At 36.7% G+C, this 20,017-nt stretch overlaps 1 protein-coding gene and 1 pseudogene across 14 annotated transcripts in view; one reads left to right on the top strand and one right to left on the bottom strand.

Annotated features, from left to right (window-relative positions):
- Nucleotides 1-3,031, top strand: part of LOC139438209 (purine nucleoside phosphorylase pseudogene) — a 37,721-nt pseudogene extending 34,690 nt beyond the window's left edge.
- TCF12 (transcription factor 12) overlaps nt 1-20,017 on the bottom strand; it is a 422,204-nt gene that overhangs the window by 190,835 nt on the left and 211,352 nt on the right. The window lies entirely within an intron of this gene.

The raw sequence follows: 20,017 nt of genomic DNA, 5'->3' as shown, positions 1-20,017 counted from the left end.
CATTCCTTTGGCTTATAGAATTAGAAATAAAAATATTTGAGCTGAAGCTTGACTGAAATTATATCCCAAATAAAATAACAATGCAATTTCTAAAGCAGCATATTACTGGACCCCCCCTAACACAAAAGAAAAAGGGAACATAACCTCTCCGGACAAAAATCTTTGAGATAAAATTTTCTGAAGTGCCTCACACAGAGGCTCAGAGTTCCTTGCAATAGGTCTTTTGAAGCTAAAGATGATATGGATTATACTCATCTTATAGAAAAAGAAAACATGAAGGTAGTCTGGTGACTAGCCCAAATGGCCTCAGCAAATCAGCAACAAGGAATGAGCAGCACTTGAAGCTGCCGCTACCAGGCATATCTTGTATGACCCCCAAAACACATTTTCTCTCTTTCTTGATGCCAAGTTTAACTATAAATGAAAGCACCTATATTTGAACGTTTCCCCCTAGAGACACAGGAAATACATTATTAATAGCATGGGTCACAATAATGCTTTGAAAAGCAAAGTAAAATACAGGATTCTCATTATTTAACTACCATAAATACAAAATGGTATTTAAAGGAAAAATAGCAGAGTACTTAGGAGAGGAACTCTGGAGTTAGACAGAATTCGGGTTAAATCCCCATTCCATTTCTCACTAACTTTGTGACTTTTGGATCAGTTACCTGAACTCTCTACAATCAGTTTCTTGATTTGTAGAAGACAAATAATAATGCAGGCAAGTATGTGCACCTCAAAGAATTGTTTTGAAGATTATAGGTTGCAGTGTTTAGCAACATGTCTAAAACACAGTAAGGGAAACGGACTTGGCCCAGTGGTTAGAGCGTCTGTCTACCACATGGGAGGTCCGCAGTTCAAACCCCGGGCCTCCTTGACCCATGTGCAGCTGGCCCATGCACAGAGCTGATGCGCGCAAGGAGTGCCCTGCCACGCAGGGGTGTCCCCTGCGTAGGGGAGCCCCACGCGCAAGGAGTGCGCCCCGAAAGGAGAGCCGCCCAGCGTGAAAAGAAAGTGCAGCCTGCCCAGGAATGGCGCTGCCCACACTTCCCGTAGCGCTGCCGATAGCAGAAGCAGACAAAGAAACAAGACGCAGCAAATAGACACAGAGAACAGACAACTGGGGGAGGGGGGGGGATTTAATAAATAAATCTTAAAAACAAAACAAAACAAAACAAAAACACAGTAAGCGTTCAGTTTCATAATTTAATATTAATAATAAAAATACTAATTTGACAGTGCCAAAATTCAGAGTAAGCTAATCTCTTTAATGCTCTCCGTCTCAGTTCATAAAAAGTACTGATTCTACCTTGGGTGTTTTAAAAAACAGTACTTCACAAGAAAATTGAAATCTCCCTGACGATAACCAGCAATTAACTGCAAATGTTGGTCAATGTACTTCTCAACTGGCCCCCTGATAATACATCCTCGATAACCGAAATTACTAAAAATCTACCGAAAGTTCATTTTGTCAAAGAAAGACAAAGGATTTCTACCTTTTCTTTCCCCTTAGCTAGTTGTGCAAAGTAAGAATGCCAACTCATAAAGTTGGTATATTTGCACACAATTTACAGATGCCGCTTCTCTAGTATCCACAAAAAACCTTTAAAACGGTCAATTATTAATATATGTTAGCTGTTCTGCTCACTAAAACTTTTCTGACTACTAATAGAAGAGATTGCATCACTGACAGGGAGAAAGTGGCCACAGTAGTTGCTGAGGGCAGGGATTGGAAGAAGAGATGTGATGAGGGGACATTTCTGGGACTTTGGAGTTGTCCTAAATGATACTACAGGGTCAGATGCTGGATATCATATATCCTGCCATAACCCACTGAATGTACCGGGGGAGAGTGTGAACTACAGAGTAAACTATTATCCACGTAGTGCAGCAGTGCTCCAATATGTGTTCGCTGAGTGCGATGAATGTACCACAATGATTGGGGGGGGGGGGGGGCGGTTGCTGATGTGGGAGGAGTGTATTCATGAACATTACCACTTTTTAGTTCATTTATTTATTTTTTATTTGGAGGTACTCAGGATTGGTCCTGAGACCTTGTAAATGCCAAACAGACACTCAACCACTGAACTATACATGTTGCACATCCTCTCTTTCAAAAGGAATGCTCTTGACGAATTGTCCCAGCCACACCCAACAACACAGTGGTAGACTGATAGAGAAGGCACAGGCAGACCATAGAGAAAGAATTCACATAAGAAGATTATCAGAACATTGCAGGATGGCTTTTGTCCCACACCAAGCACTGACCTCAAGTGGCAATGATCTGTGGTTCTGGGTTAGGAGGTCTGGCAGATAAAGTAACTCAGGCCCACATCTCAGTGAGATACCCAACTTTCCTCAAAGTATAGCACCAGGTCACCCTTGATGATTGGTGTTTGGGCTCCTAAATGACCGAGCCTGTGAGGTGATGGAAGGCAGATTCCACCTTCATGAAGGCTACCTGCTCTGGAGGGTAAGGTTACTAGTGAGGGTTCTCCAGCTTATGGGTGTGGTATCCTAGTGTTCACCAGCGCAGCTGGAGGGCTCAACCCCAAGGTGGGGACTGGAGATGTCACGCTGACCTGTGATCACATCAACATGCCTGGTTTCTCTCGCCAGAACCCACTCAGAGGGCCCAATGACAAAAGGTTTAGTGATTGTTTTCCCTCCACCTGTGATGCCTATGACCATAATCTGAGGCAGAAGGCTTATAGTGCCTGGAAACAAATGCGCGAGCAGTGAGAACTATGGGAAGGCATCTATGTGATGCTCCGTGGCCTAAGTTTGAGACCATTGCAGAGTGTCATCTGCTACAGAAGCTGGGACTGATGCTGTTGGAATAAGTACAGTACCAAAAGTTATAGTTGCATGGCACTATGAACTCTGAGTTTTTGGCTTCTCCCTCATCACTAACAAGGTTATCCTGAATTATGAAAGCTTAGAGATGGCTGACCATGAGGAAGTACCAGAGGCTGGGAAACAAGCTGCACAGAAATTGGAACAGTTTTGTTTTTATTCTTATGGCTAGCATTCTTATGGGTCTTAAAACTTGGCACTGCAATTGCTACAAACTCAAAGTGATGCTCTTATGTTCCTAGGGGCTCAGTTCTGGAGCTCATACAAGGACCAGACCATTATCTCTTCGACTTTAACACCATGTTTTAAAAATAGAGAGAAAGATGTATTTTTTTAAAGGGTGGGGGGGCGGGGAGCGGATATGGCTCAACTGATAGAGCCTACCATATAGGAGGTCCAAGGTTCAATACCCAGGGCCTCTTGGCCCATGTGGTGAGTTGGCCCATGCACAGTGCTGCTGCGCGTAAGGAGTGCCGTGCCACACAGGGGTGCACCCCATGTAGGGGTATCCCACACACAAGGAGTGCACCCCACAAGGAGAGCCGCCCCATGTGAAAAGTACAGCCTGCACAGGAGTGGCGCCACACACATGGAGAGCTGACACAGCAAGATGATGCAACAATGAAAAAAAGAGACACAGATTCCCAGTGCCACCTGACAAGAATGTAAATAATACAGAAGAACACTCCTGTTCAAATGAATTTGGTAAGCTCAAAGAATTGGTCTAATTTCAAAATTAGATATTCTGGTGTTTAGGAAAAGTACCTATTTTACTATCTTCAGAACAAACAAGCAAAATATTCGTGTCCCAGTTAGCAGCTGGCTCTCCTGAGAACTGGCAACATACAACAGGCAGGACTTTATATGCCAATTAATTTATCATCCTAGGTGATGGTGAAGAACAAAAAGACTTCTCACCATGGGCTAACATTACCCCCAGGAAAAGTTCTCTACATCTATTCTTACATCTTCACCAGGTATGATCAGTGAATCTGTTAGACAAATAATTTTACTGTTGGTTAGTATATTCTCATATTCATTGCATTCAGTGTTTCACAAACTTTCCTCAAATTCAGTAAAAGTGCTCCCAGCGTGGGAAGCTCTGGGAAGATATCCTCCAGGTCCCATAAATCTAAGGGGATCAGTAATTCTCTATATAAATGGTGACAGTATTTATATGATAAGTGCTACTCTCTGCATTACAGCTCTCCGTTCACTTAGGTGAACTGCAGATTACCAAAATTTTAAATGCTGAAAATGTGCCTTAATCATCTTTGCCCCCTCAAAGTTTGGTAGAACTTTTTGCAAACTGTAGGTATTTTATAAATGTTGAATGAATGTATGAATGAAAGAATAAGGAAAAGTAGAGGGAAAAATAAATATATTGTTTTTGTTTCAGTTTTCAAGAATGAAAGGAGCCTAACTTGGTTACAGAGAGAAAAACAAAATATTAAAGCAAATTGTCATTTCCAGGTTTGGGTGGTTTTGCCCATTCCTATACTTTGAAAAAATATGGAATTAGTTAACAACCACAAATTATATACCATTTCTTATAAAACTGAATGTACAGATTTTTTAAATTGACAAAGAAATTTGATGGTGGAACCTCCTCTCACAGAAACAGGAAAAATTAGAGAAACATAAGATAGTGAGATGAAAAATTGAGTAAGTTGATATAATCTTACATTGGATGCAACTTTTTTTTTTTACTTATTTGACTTAGGAACACTCAAATAATAGATGAAAGGAGAGACAAACTGAGAGATTTATTATCTAGGAGTGGCACTTTAGGAATCTTCCTATCATCATTTCTTATGGAAACCATTTCAAAATGCTAATTCTAAAATGTTCAAGAATATGACTAAAATATATTCAAATAAAATTAATTTGATCAATATTTTCCTACTATATTCATGCTAATTGTATATATAAGCTAATCTCTTCCTATTTGCATCTAGTTTCTCTCATCTGCTTCCACAGGAACATGGCTCCATCAAATAATCCCTTTTCTTAAACCATTTAGCTCCTTCTTCTCCATAACTATGCTCAAGTTGCTCCAATTTTATTAAAAATAAAAATCCCTTTATTGACTCTATATCCCTTTCTAGCAACTTATTTTTCTGACCTTACTTTTGCAGCCAAGGTGTTTCAAAGAACCATCTACATTTCCTCACCACACTGATTTCTTAACCCACTGCTATCAAGCCACAAATCTTACCCTTCCACTGACACTGCTGAAATGAAGGTAATCCCTAGCTATCAAATCAAAAGAACATTTTCTAATTTTCCTTACCTGACCTCACTATAATATTTAGCATAGCCGAAAACTTCTCAATCTAAAAGTTCCTTCTTTGGTTTTCAAGGTATCACTCTCCCCCAATTTTGCTTCTTGTGTTCTGGCTATCCCTCAGCTTTCTTTTGAAATGGCCAAAGAAGTTTTGGAAATTCTGCATATTACATTTTCTGGTTAACTTATTATAGGCTCTGAGTATTCTTTGAATTTTATTTGACATATCACTCCTCAAATTTATTTGATTACAGAAAACTTCCATTAATATCACATATACCTACTCTTCCCCTCCTCGCCCCTCATACCCATGAGCACCATACAGATCAAAATTTGGAAACACCAGTCAGTGAGTATTTAGTTTTTAGATAATATCTTCTAAGGGTATTATAACAGTCTTTACAAGATTTTTTTTAAGATTGACACATTTAGCTGCCATTGGTTTGAAGATGACTTTAAGAAAGCATTTTTTGAAAAATTGTTGCATTAAAGACAAATGACTACATAAAAATCAGATACTTTAGGGAAACGGACTTTGGCCCAGTGGTTAGGGCGTCCATCTACCATATGGGAGGTCCGCGGTTCAAGCCCCGGGCCTCCTTGACCCGTGTGGAGCTGGCCATGCGCAGTGCTGATGCGCACGCAAGGGTGTCCCCCGCATGGGGGAGCCCCACGCGCAAGGAGTGCGCCCGTGAGGAAAGCCGCCCAGCGTGAAAAGAGAGTGCAGCCTGCCCAGGAATGGCACCGCCCACACTTCCTGTGCCGCTGACGACAACAGAAGCAGACAAAGAAACAAGACGCAGCAAACAGACACCAAGAACAGACAACCAGGGGAGGGGGGGTAATTAAATAAATAAATAAATCTTTTTTTAAAAAAATCAGATACTTTATATACAGAATATAAGTATGATAAATTTAAACAATATTCCAATATGTAGTTTAAAGGGAAGGAGCGTTTTGCTTTGTTTTTTTTTTTTTAATTTTTAAAAATTAAAACACCCTGTTCACTGGAACTATTATTTGCTTTTATATCTTTTCTCCAGTTCAAAATTTCTGTATGTGAAGGGGAAAAAAAACTAAGAACAGCTTCTATTTATAGCCATGCCATAAAGATGTACACATTTTACTTAAAAGGTTATAAAAGAGTTAAAAACATTAAGTACGAGAGAATTTTTAAAAAATATAGTACCATCTACATTTATCAAACATACCACAAAAATAAAATGAAAAATGAAAAAGAAAAACTTATTTTCTAGAGATTAGCTATGAGTTAAAAAGGAATTAAGTAAAATTTAAATACTCAACCACAGTTGCTCAGAAAGTCAGCATTAGCAAATCTCATATTTTGGATTATAAAGATGATGCATAATAAATTTCTCTTTATTTATTTCATGAGTATCATCATTCATTCTACCTGTCAGTATACCCAGGGTAGTATAAAATATTAATCACATCATTTGTTGTTTGCCTTAAGTTAACTGGGTGCATATGATCGATTATAGCATAGCCATATGATTTTATTCAGGCTCATCAGCTGGATTTAGTACATTAAACGTTACAAAATGTTATAAAATGTCTATAGCAGACACGAGAGGTTTCAGCTTCAAAATAAAGCCCACTACCAAAAACATATACTAATTTTATACTTGATGTTACAAAAACCTCAGACTTTCATTCACTTAAAATTTCCCTTAATGTTCCCTTAATTATGATTGTTTTTCTGACATAAGCAAAGATCTAAAGCTTAAATACAATAAGGAAGAAATACATATAAAGGCAGATTTAGTAATAATTTTATCTTTCATTGTTGTGAATGAAGCCTTTTTTATTGCTATAATGTCAGTCGTTATTTTAGTATCTGTATAAATGTTTGATTTTCTCATGAACTCAATGGCCACAATAATTTTAGATCACATTTCATTAAACCATGTAAAACAACTATTTTCAGGCAGTGTGTCCTGTTTAATTCACACATTATAACAAAACTATTGCTTTCTTCACCTGGAAATTCTTCCAAATAACCATTTTTTGTAGAGAGAATAAATTCCTGTAAAATGTCTAGTTGTCCTAATGAGCATACCCTTAAATTTATGAGCTTCACTTTTAAAAAGCTTAATTTAGGTCTACTGAATGTATATTTCTGAAATTTGCATCCAAATCTAAATTTATCTCATAAAAATTTTAAAGCATTTATATAAATGTTCCAACAAGCAGTTGTGAATGGTCTTGAAACAAATGGATAACTAGCAATCTCAAAAAAAACAAAACAACACAGACTATATAAAGAACAAAATGGGAAATTTTAAACTTAAAAAAACAATAACCAAAATAAAAGATTCTTTATGGATGTACAACAAAGGAAGTAATTGGTAAACTAAGGATAATAACAAATGGTCAAATACTTGTGTCATCAGAGTCCCAGGAGAGGAATAAAAATACAGATTTGAAAAATATATGTAGAAATAATACCTGAAAACTTCTACAAACTGGCTGACATTCTAATATTCAATCAGCCTGGTTAATACACTGATCACGGTGCATTAATATATTGCTGAATTCGATCTGCTGATATTTTGTGAGGAATTTTATGCTTGTGTTCCCAAACATACACATAAAAAAATCATTTAAGGAAGTGAATGTGGCTCAACTGATAAGAGTGTCCACCTACCATATAGGAGGTCCAGGATTCAAACCCAGGACCTCCTGGCCTGCGTGATGAGCTGGCCCACATGCAGTGGCACCCCAGCATAGGAGAGCACCACACCCAAGGAATGCACCCCGCAAGGAGAGCCACCCTGAGCGAAAAAGCACAGCCCACCTAGGAGTGGTGGCACACAGAGAGCTGACACTGCAAATGACACAACAAAAAGAGACACAGATTTCCGGTGCCACTGAGAATGCAAGCGGACACAGAACAACAAACAGCGAATGGACACAAGAGAGTAGACAACGGGGTGGGGGAAGGGGAGAGAAACAAATAAAAATAAATCTTTAAAAAACAAAATAAAATAAATTTTACAACCAAAGCATGAGCAATGAAAGATAAAATAGATAAATGGGACCCTCCTCAAAATTAAAAAAGTTTTCAAAAAAATCATTTAATAAAGTTTGACATGTAAACATGATAAAAAACTCTCAGCATAATCAGGAATCGAAGCATAATCAATTTTCCAAAAGGCTTTTACAAAATCCTTCAGCTAATATTATACTTAAAGGTAAAAGATTGAATTGCTTTCCTCTTAAGGTGAAGAATCACCACCACTACTCAGCATTTTACTGGAAGTCTTAACCAGTGAAACAAAGCAAGAAAAAGTAAAGAAAGGTGCACTGACTGGAAAGGAACAAAACTGTCCCTATTTATGGTTATAAAAAATTTATGTCTAAATAGAAAATCCCAGAGTATCTATTTTAAAAACCTACTATATGAGCTTAGCAAGGATGAAGGATGAAAGTTTGACAGGCAAAAATGAACAGCATTTTTTTTATACTAGCAATGTTCAATTGGAAACTGAGATTTTAAAAGCAATAAAATTATAATACAGTGGATTTGGGGGAAAATATGCTAAATATAAGATATGAACTATAATTAATAGTAACACTTTGATGATAATTTCATAATTTATTATAAATAAGGTATTTGTGATGGGGTAATGTATGGGGGCCCAGTATGATGTTATGCATATTTGGTTTGTAAGTCCACAACTTTTATATGCACTTATTTTTTATATCTGCTCTTATATTAATTATTTTAAAAAAAGGATACTAGGTGAAAAAAACCTCTAGACTTTAAACCTCAAGGAGTAAAAAGAAATTACAGACAATATAGCAGCTTGTGAATCTTGAAAATACTAACCAGATTGTATAAGACAAGCAAAGAAAAGTAAAATTCTTCAGAAACAAGGAGTGATCAGGACCTTTGAAGAATAAGAATATTAAACTCAGTTGCCAAGAATATTAAACTTGTGCCAGACTTCAATGAATAAAGTTAATACACATTCAAGAGATAGCCTGCTTTTTTTACATTTACAGGAAATATATCAAAGTTGTAAAATACCGTATATTTTGTAGCTCTATTACAAAACGTAGCAAAATGCAGCACTATTTAAGCTTAAATGCAAGAAACTGTAAAGGATTTGGAGATATAGTCCCTCCACAAAGGTTGTATATGTGTTGTTTGTGTGTGTGTATATGTTTAATCAATCTAAAGATACTTTGCTACTTAACGCTGTCTTGATTGCTAGAAATTAGTCAAAAAGTATAAGCTAATAGAAATCAGATATACCAATTTCAAAACATACATTAAAATACAAAAATGAAATGAAATGATAAAGTCTTTATGAACCAGCAAAAAAAAGTGGTATAGAGGGAAAAACGAAAGGATTCCCACTGCTGCTCCTCAACAATGTAGGCAAAGTTTGGAAATCTTTCTGGCAAAAGAACTAAATGGCCCCTGGTCCAGAGCTCATGAACTGGGTATCAAGTGTCAGGTCACAGCCCTCCACATTACTAGAAAAGCAGTTGCTGTAAATTTGGAATACTGAATTCTGGAAAGATTCTTTGCTGTTTAGTTAAAAATTTCTCAATTAAAAGGAATTATGAGGAAACGGATGTGGCTCAAACAACTGGGCCCCCGCCTACCATATAGGAGGACCAGGGTTCGATGTCCAGGGCCTCCTGGTGAGCACAAACTGGCCCAAGTGGAAAAGAATAGAGGATCTAGAAATAGATTCCCATAATTCCCATAAAGATGACTAATTCTGCCATGGCTAATTTATTGAGAGATTTAATTCTGTCACTATGGATTGCCCTATTCTGGACATTTCATCTACATAGAATCATACAATATGTGGCCTTTGTGACTCGCTTCTTAATCTTAGCACAATATTTTCAAAGTCATCCATCTTTTAGCAAGTATTAGTACTTCATGCCTTTTTATTGCCAAATAATATTCCAATGCATAGATAATACCACATTTTATGTATCCATGCATCAGCCAAGGAATATTTGGGATATTTGCATTTTTTGGCTCTTCTGAATGATGCTGCTATGAATGTTTGTATACACATTTTTGAGTGAACATATGTTTTCTTTTTTCTTAGGTATAGTACCTAAAAGTGGAATTGCTGGGTCATATGGCACCTCTATGTTTAAAATTTTGAGGCACTGCCAGACTGTTTTCCAAAGTAAATCTATACTTGTAAAAATTCATAAAACACACACCTAAAGAAAGCTTCTGTGAATGTATGATAATGGGCTTTTATAAAAAAAATAAAGATTAAAAATTTAAGTTTACAATGGGCCATGTTTGTTTTCTTTTTTATTTCCATACATTTAAAAAATGCAATGGCTCTCCATTTCCATTCTTGATGGGTGACTGATAAAAATGTTTTCTTGATATTAGCAAATTTCACATGACTAAAATTACATAAAGTTCCTTCTCTCGTTACTGTCTATGCTACTTTTAACCTTTAATAAAAACTATTTGTGAACTACTTATTACATTTTTAAAAGGCCAGGAACAGAATGGTTTATAATGCCTTTACCCCTTCTTCTAGTAACAATTTCTCTTTAACTATTCTCACACATTTCAAACATGACAGTCAACTAAAGATGACAAAAACAAACAAAAACAAAACAAAACAAAAACACTATTAAAAATGAGGTAAGGAAAAATTAGGAAGGAGTGTAAAACTACATACCTCGCTCCCTCCTTCCCTGCAGCTAAAGAGTTTAAAGTTTTGCCACCCAACAAATCATTAAAAAGATATCTGAAATAACTCTATTTCTTCTCTAGTTCCTATGAATTAGTGGATTTTTTGGCAATGTATTTATCATGATTACACCTTTTGGGACCTAAAAAGAACCTCAGAGATCATTTTCAATGCAGCTCTAAGGTTATGGAGGGCTACTGCTAGAGGATAATGAAAAGGTTTACTCTTTATATCAAGAGTAGCTATGATTTCATCTGTTTATTTAGATTATTTCTAAAGCCATTTAAAAAGAGTTTTATACTAAATACTAATTAATGTTTGATAAGTGCCTACTGAGTATAGAGCACTACGGTAGGCTCTGAAAATACTAAGTCTTAACAAATATAAATCCTGCCCTCAGAAGTTTGGAATGTAGTTGGAATAAATAACAATGCTATGAAGAATCTGATAGTCCTCAAGAATGATATACCTTTGCTACATAGCATCAAGAGTCCTGGACCAGCAGCACCAGCATTATCTGGAAGCTTGGGAACTTATTAGAAGTATGGTATCACATGTACCACTCCAGACCTTCTGCATCTTATCTGCCTTTTACAAGATCTCCAGATGCTCTGCATACACATAAATGTCTGAGAGGCAGAAGTATAATATATAAATCACCTGTGTTTATAGGAATAAGTCAAACTGAGGGTTTGGAAGCAGCAGAATCCAACGCAACAAGTGGAACTCTATCAGTTCCCAAACCTGTGACTTTTTAGATGGTTAAAGTCTTAAGCCCCATTTCAGGTGTCATCACTGACAACATAACCATGAACAATTCCAATATTCCCTTCGAATATTAGTTTTTCTTTCTTCCCCTCAACCATATTTAACTACAGTTACCAGAATGTATTATTTTCTTTTCTTTTTGGAGGTACCAGGGGCCCAGGATTGAACCACTAAACCCAGGACCTCATATGTGGGAAACTGGCACTCAACAACAGAGCCACATCAGCTTCCCTCAGTTGGCTATTTTCTTTTTTCTGTTTGTTTTGCTTGTTCCTTTTTTCAGGAGGCATGGGGAACGAAAACCAGGACCTTCCATGTGGGAGGTGGGAGCTCAATGGCTTGAGCCACATCTGCTCCAGAAATGTAGTCTCTAAGTAGTGACAAAGTCTGTCTCTAGCCATCAGTGATTTTGACCTTCATCTTTGTCCTAGACTAGCACAGGGACTCAGTTTCACTGTAAATCATGTAACCTCTCTGTAGATGTCATCATTTACACAACCTCTGACCTTATGTCAGTTCCAGGTCACACCTTAAAGAATGCCATGTCTTCCAGTTACAGAATTTGACACCCACAAAACTCCTGTTCCAGGTTACCTTTCAGTATCAGCTCACTTGCAGAGCAGAGACAATGGACCTTTCCTGAGCCCACTTAATGACCAAACTCTTTCAGTCTCTCATTAAAGAAGCTACCTACTTCCCCAGACACTGATCTGACTACTCACTCAAATGGTTCTCAGACCATTTAACAATAACAATCATAAGAAAAGGACCACTTCCACAGCTTCTTTGTACAAGCATGAGACGAGTGGAGCATGTCGACATAAATGTGATAGAACTGTATTCTTCAAGATGACAAGCTAGTGGGAGAGACAGACATGAATGCAAATAATCATAACAGAAGCCAAAATGCATACAGAGCTATAAGTCCTGGAAATTCATAATGAAAGAGATCAAATCCTTTTTTTTAATTTCTCTCTCCTCCCCAGTTTTTTGTCTGTTCTCTATGTCCATTTGCTGTGTGTTCTTTTGTCCGCTTCTGTTGTTGTCAGCGGCACGGGAATCTGTGTTTCTCCTTTTTGCGCCATCCTGCTGTGTCAGCTCTCTGTGTGTGCGGCCACATTCCTGGGCAAGCTGCACCTCCTTTCGTGCTGGGCGGCTCTCCTTACAGGATGCACTCCTTGCGCGTGGGGCTCCCCTATGCAGGGACACCCCTGCGTGGCACGGCACTCCTTGCGTGCATCAGCACTGTGCATGGGCCAGCTTCACACAGGTCACGGAGGCCCGGGGTTTGAACCATGGACCTCCCATGTGGTAGACAGATGCCCTAACCACTGGGCCAAGTCCACTTCCTGAGATCAAATCCTTTGTCTACAGTTTTAATACAATTCAACGAACAATTATTGAGAACTTCTTCTATACTATGAACTGGACAGGGTCTGGGGGAAAATCAAGACATCCTGTCCTACATAAACTTCCAATCTAAAACAAATGAACAAAAATAGCAAATCTCAGTGCACTATAGACTGGGTGCCAGGGGCACAGAGAAAAGGAGCATTGAGTTCAATCTGTGACTTTAGGCAAGGGTTCCTGGAAAAGCTAAATTATGAGTTGAAAACTCCAGGAAGACAGGGACATACTGCCTTCTTTTATTCCTTATTTATTTATTTAAAAACAGTTTTGTTGAGATATATGCACATACTATACAATCTATCCAAAGGGTATAATCAATGGCTTTTAGATCAATCACATTACTCCAAAAAGAAAAACTCCACACCCCTTAGCTGCCACCTCTTAATACCTCTATCCTATCCCAGACCTACATAACCACTAATCTAACTTCATCTTTATAAGTTGATTTATAGTTAATTTAATATAAATGGCATCATACAATATGTAGTTCTTTGTGCCTGGTTTCTTTCACTTAGCATGTTTGTTTTTTGCCCGATATTACCATCTTGTAATATTAACATACATTGTTCAGTTTCAAAGAAAAGTCTTACATATGCAATTTTACACACATTCTTATTTCACATAAAGCTGTACTATGCTATACAGTCCCATGTTACATTTTTTAGCTTTCCTTTTAGTGATATACATGACATTAAACTTTCCCTTTCAATCATTCTCATACCCATTATTAATTGCCAAAGGGATGTTGATGCAAAGTACCAGAAATCTGTTGGCTTTTATGAACAGTATTTATTTGGGGCCATGGAAAGTCTGACTCAGGATAATGTAAGAGGTAACTTTCTCCACAAAGTCAGCTGCCATGTGTTGAAGCAAGATGGCGGGCAATCTCTGCCTGGTCTCTTAGGGTTTCCTGTGTTAGTCTCCAGCATAGGGCTTGTTTCTTTTTGGGCCTTCTCAGAGAAGCTGTTCAGCTGTTTTGTTCGTTTCAGCTGCAAACTATCAGGGGAATGGCTTATCTCTCCCTGGGGCCCAGGAAACACATGACAGAGCACTCTCTCTTCTGTGAGTGTCCATTCATATCAGCCCACGAAGGGGGCAGGGACTCAACCTGAGTCATGCTCTACTGACTTGGTCGAATCAAAAGCCCTGAATTGATTTTAGCATGTAAACTTAAAACTTCTGAATTTAATACACATCCAGAGGAACAGATTAGTTTACCAACATTATCTTTCTCTTTTGGAGATTCACAAATAATTTCAAACTGCCACACCCATATAACAGCACTGCTAATTACAAACATAGTGCTGTGATTACACCTTTTCTATTCATTTCCAAAGATTAACACACATCTTTTTTACCTATGATTCTGCACAAGTTAATCCTCTGCTTTTCCATTCTCTAAACTCATTCTATTTTCTGGTGAATCCATATTCAAGTTAGTAACTCCATGAGATTACACAACATATTTAGTTCATAAGAGTGAAATCATACACTATTTGTCCTTTTATTTCTGGCTTGCTTCACTCACCATAATGTCCTCTAGGTTCATGCACGTTGCATTTGCTTCGTGACTTCATTTCTTCTTATAGCTGCATAATATTCCATTGTGTGTATATGCCACAGCTTATCCATTCATCAACTAATGGATACCTGGGTTATTTTCATCTTTTGGCAATTGTGAATAACACTGCTATGAACATCAGTGTGCAGATGTCTGTTTGCATAACTGCTCTCAGTTTTTCTAGAGCTATTACAGGGTCACGAGGCAAATCTATATTCAGCTTCTTGAGGAACTGCCTAACAGTCCTCCAGAGTGACTGTATCATTCAACACTACCAATAACAGTAAGTGTTCCTCTCTCTCCACATCCTCTTCAACACATGTAGTTCTCTGTCTTTTTAATGTGGCCATTCTAATAGGTGTGAAATATCTCACTGTAGTTTTGATTTGCATTTTCCTATTCACTAGTAATGTTGAACTTTCATGTGGTTTTTTTGCCATTTGTATTTCTTCTTTGCACAAAGGTCTACTCAAGTCTTTTGCCCATTTTTTTTAATCGGGTCCTTTCTCTTTTTATTGTTAAGTTGTAACATCTCTTTATATATCACAGATATTAAACCCTTATTGGATATGTGATTTCCAAATATTTTCTCCCATTGGGTTGACTGCCTTTTCACCCTTTTGACGAAGTCCTTTGGGGCACAAAAGTGTTTAATTTTGAGGAGGTCCCATTTATCCATTCTATCTTTTGTTGCTCGTGCTTTGGGTGTAAGTCCAAGAAACCACCACCTACCACAAGATCTTTAAGAGATTTCCCCACATTTTCTTCTAGAAGTTTTATGGTCCTGGCTTTTATATGTAGGTCTTTGATTCAATTTGAGTTGATTCTTGCATAGGGAGTGAGATGGGGTCCTCTTTCATTCTTTTGGTGATCGACATTCAGTTCTTCCTGCACCATTTGTTGAAGAGATTGCTTTGTCCTGTCAACATGGACTTGGCAGGTTTGTCGAAAACCAGGTGGCCATAAAGGTAAGGGTTCACATAATTGCCTTCTTTACCAAAATATATCCAAGTAGCTAACACAATGCTTATAAAATGATAGAAATGTAAAAACTATTGAAAATGAATTGATGGAATAAATCAGGTGAAAAAAAGTATAAATGGTTAGAGGGGAAAAGCATGCAAGCACGAAACAGTATCAACTATGTGGGTAACTATAATCAGCCACGAAGATTTAGGACCTAAGACTCAGATAAGATACCTGAATGTCCTCGATTTAGCAGAGGTTCTGAAATGGAGAAAAGGTAGGTAATCAATAAATTTTTAATGTGTTAATATAAAGAGCTGACTGGTTTTTTCCCAAGAGATATAAAATACTATGGGAAAGCTGAGAAGGGAGATATTAATCCCTGTTTAGAATTACCAGGGGCACATGGAGAGTATTTACTAAGTGTCTGCTACATCAATGAAACTGTGATCACACCATCCATTTCTTTATGACTTATAATATTCCAAAATCCAAATAATACAATATCCACAAAGAGTGAGGGCTGTTGGATAAAGTGAGAAGAGGAGACCTCTATTTTTTTATTTTGTGTCCAAATAATACAAATAAGGAACTTTAATTTTATTAGCTGATTGACAATTACACTTGCCTACAGTGCCTCAAAGAGAATATATAGCATAGCGTCTAGGATGCAGAAGGTACTAAAAAAACATTATGTGAAGGTAAGCATGAAATAAATAGACCTTTATTAACTGCAAATTCACGGTCACTCTATTAGAGTAAATGATGGAGCAAAAAAATGACAGTTACTCTGGCAATGTGGTAGATAATACAATGATATCTTCTTTATATAAAGGAAAAAACTGTTAGCTCTGAAAATCTTAATTTCTTTTTAATTGTATCTAAAGCAAAGGACACAATATTTTCAAATAAATATTAGGTACATACACAGTTAAGCAAATTCAAGTTTTGGCTATGAGTGTTAAAAATGAGTTTTTAGAAAGCCAACAAATTCAAAGATGCATAGGCTGCTTTTGCAAGGGCTAACCAAGGAAAAAGAACTGGAAAATACATCAGACACAAAAATTTGAAAACATATTGGTCACTTGGCTGTCTGCTTGGCAAGACTGTTGAAGCAGAGTAATTTGATCCAGACAGGTGGGTCTGAAGCACAATGTAACTAACGAAAACTGTATAATAAAAATTTTCTTTATAGATATGAAGTTTAGATGCTTTTTGCAAACTGTTCTCTGTAAACTAAGGTTAGCATCACTGTCTGATGCTGATCAAATTGGCCAGATATGACAGCACAATTTAGAAAAAAGGAAAGATCTCAAATGAACAGTACATATCACAGATTCAAAGTACCCATTAAAGGGAAGAGAGGTCCTTCATCTATGCAGTTTCTAGTTCAATCACATCCAAAGACTCAAGAGACAGTGATTCTTTAACATGGGTTAACAGAAATAAGAGTTAATTTGCTCAGACAAAATTCTTTCCTAATGAATCACTGCCCTTCAATTTGCTCTTTTATTTAACATTTACAAAGGTTGTTATTGACATTTGCTGTATGTCACTGCCAGGGGACCAAGCTGTGTCTGTGCTTAGAAAGAACACAATGGAGAAAAGGCAGAGTTATAATCAACATAGAAGCTTGCCTTCCTCATACTGCCAAATATGTCCTGGCCCAAGCAACCTCATCTTCAATAGTGCAGAGCCAATTAAACTAATCATTGTACTGAACACAAGATAAGCATTCTGCATTGCAAGAATTGATACAACAAATATAACAGATAAAAATGATTTTAAAAATAAAATAATCAACAAAATTTAATATGCTACTTCCCACCCATTATTATTACTTTTTTAAGTAAGATTACTTACTTAAATATGATCTTCTTAAAAAATAAATAATTTTTTAATATTTGCAAGCTTTCTTCAGCCTTTGGTGAGCCATAAAATCTCTTTTTAAATTACACAACTGTTTTAATAATAGCTTTAATATTAAGAGTGGCAGGATTCTAACTGGAATAAAATTACCTTCCTCCAAAATTGAGGGAAATGTTACCACAAATGTTAATTTATCAATAATAGTATGTTTCCTGAGTACTATCAAAGTGTCAGTAACTAAGTTCAGTACGTCCTTTAATTTGCAACCCAATTCCATATCTTATGTATAATAACTATACAAAAAAAAAAAAAACCACAACAACCCTGCAACTTAGAAACTAGAGCCAGGATTTGAACCCAGGGAATCTGACACCAGTCTCCATTATAGGAAGTGGCTCTTCCCTATAATATGAAGAAAATTTGCTCATTCATAGCAGACCTTTCAATTATAACAATGTGAAAGGCCAATTTCTACCAAAATTAATATCTAATTTAAGTCAAACTTTTACTAGTAGGGAGGTTAAATTTGCTTTTTTCCTACCTCTTTTACTTTATCAGATTTTAAAAATGCTAGTAGCTGAATTTTAACATAAAACCTTTTTTTCCCTTTAGTTCCGGTTTTTCTTCATGAATAAAATTGTCATTAAAGGAACAAACCTACATGGTTAGCAATTTGACATGGATGCCACGGAATGGTGAAATTTGGAAACTTCCAGTGCTCAAATCAACTCACATCCCGGAAAAGAGGTCAATAAAATTTGTTAACAGATCACTTCATCATTCTGTTCCTGGGCTTCTTCTCAACTACTCTAACACAACTAAACAAAATACCTTCTTCTCAGCCATTAAATTGTGTAGGGGAAAATTAAAATAACGCAGCAATCTAAATGAAATGAGAATGGCAATTTTTATACAAACTGTATTCAACTATAAAGATCTTACAGCTTTCATTTATCATCTAACTAACTATTAAAAGAAAACCTGTACTTATAAAACATTCTACAACAATATCTACTAAAGTAAAAAATAATACTTATTAACTTTTCAACCACTGAGTTCTATAATCTTATTTTTAAGTTAGTCATCAGGAAGCTGGAGTTTATTTGTTTTTAAGAAAATGTTCATACGTGGAACCCAGAATCAGCATAAGCTTTGGAGTCATGGAGACCAATGTTTTCCTATCACTTACTAGCACTATTAAATAAGAAATACCTTAAAAACCTTGTTGCACCTCATTACCTCATCTGTAAAATGGGAATAACAATACCTACCTCACATGGTTTTCTGAGAATTAAATTAGACAATGTTATAAAAACAATTAGAACAGAATCTAACACAATAAGGTACCCTATAAATGGTAGACTGGGAATTGGACAGGAGAGAGAAGGTAAATGGCATATTCATCCCTGGGATGTACAGGTCTGGGAGCAATAGCTCTTTGTTTTCTTCTTATTTCTCATCCCTCTGCTCACCTGGTGCCCAGGGTACTAAAATCTTTACTACAGACCCCACAGTGATTTGTCATCCACAGTACACCACACTTGAAAAATGAATGTATTCCCTTCTTTCTCAATCAAAACTTGTCCGCTAGCAATTAATGAATCTAACTTGACTAATTTATAATAATATGCTACATTTTAAAGTATTATGCTTATTAACCCAAATCAATCTGCAATGATGGAATACAAGTCAGTGAAACAAAATAAAAATTGAGGCAAAAATAGATGTCTTTCCTAAGAACTTGCCTAGAGATCTGCTCTTTTTAGTAATTCTACTAAGTACAACTTCTTCCAATATAATCCACATTTCCACCAGTTACTGAATATTTTCAAAATAGCTTCCATGACAGTGTGCAGGTAAGGCCAGCCAGTTGCTTACAAACTGCCAACGTCAATAATGTCACTTCCAATTTTACCAATAATTGCTGGAATATATATTTTGATATAGAACCCTCAGAAATTAGATACCTTATCTTGATCAGATGCTAAAATCTAGAACACCCCTAGATTTCTTTATGTACATAGCTTACTCTACAAATAACTGAAGAAAAATGAATTAAAGTTGATGAATATTAAACTGATAGGGACAGAAGAGTAATTTTAATAGAACTTTGAACCTTTGATCTTCCACTCATTAAAGGGGAAAAACTATTACCTACCCTATGAGCTAAACAAAACCCAAAAGAATCTGTGTCTAAAAACCACAGAATCAGAATAAATCTGTAACCTCAAAGTATTTTTAGCCTAAACCAAACCTCATTAGACATTTAATTCTGCTTGAGAACTGTTTTATATGCTGTCAATACAACATAAATATAAACAGAGCAAAATGAAGATGCTTTGTGTTCATTTTCATTTTTCCCCCCTCTTTGGATTAAAAATCCCTCTTCACTATGGTCCTAAGTATGATAAGGAATAGCTTTGGTTCACCCACTTATTCAATATAAATTTATCAGGGCCTCCTTTATGCAACACATTATGCTAGGTACCAAAGATATAAAACAACTTAAAAGGAAACCAGCTAGGGGTTGGTGTATGCCCAGGAAACTTGAATCTCTGGGCTGTCCATGTGCCAGCTGGGCCATGG

Source organism: Dasypus novemcinctus, chromosome 3 (genome assembly GCF_030445035.2).
Source record: "Dasypus novemcinctus isolate mDasNov1 chromosome 3, mDasNov1.1.hap2, whole genome shotgun sequence".
NCBI classification, from domain to species: Eukaryota; Metazoa; Chordata; class Mammalia; order Cingulata; family Dasypodidae; genus Dasypus; species Dasypus novemcinctus.
Note: the sequence above shows the minus strand (reverse complement) of the source record. Positions and strands in the feature narration are given on the sequence as shown.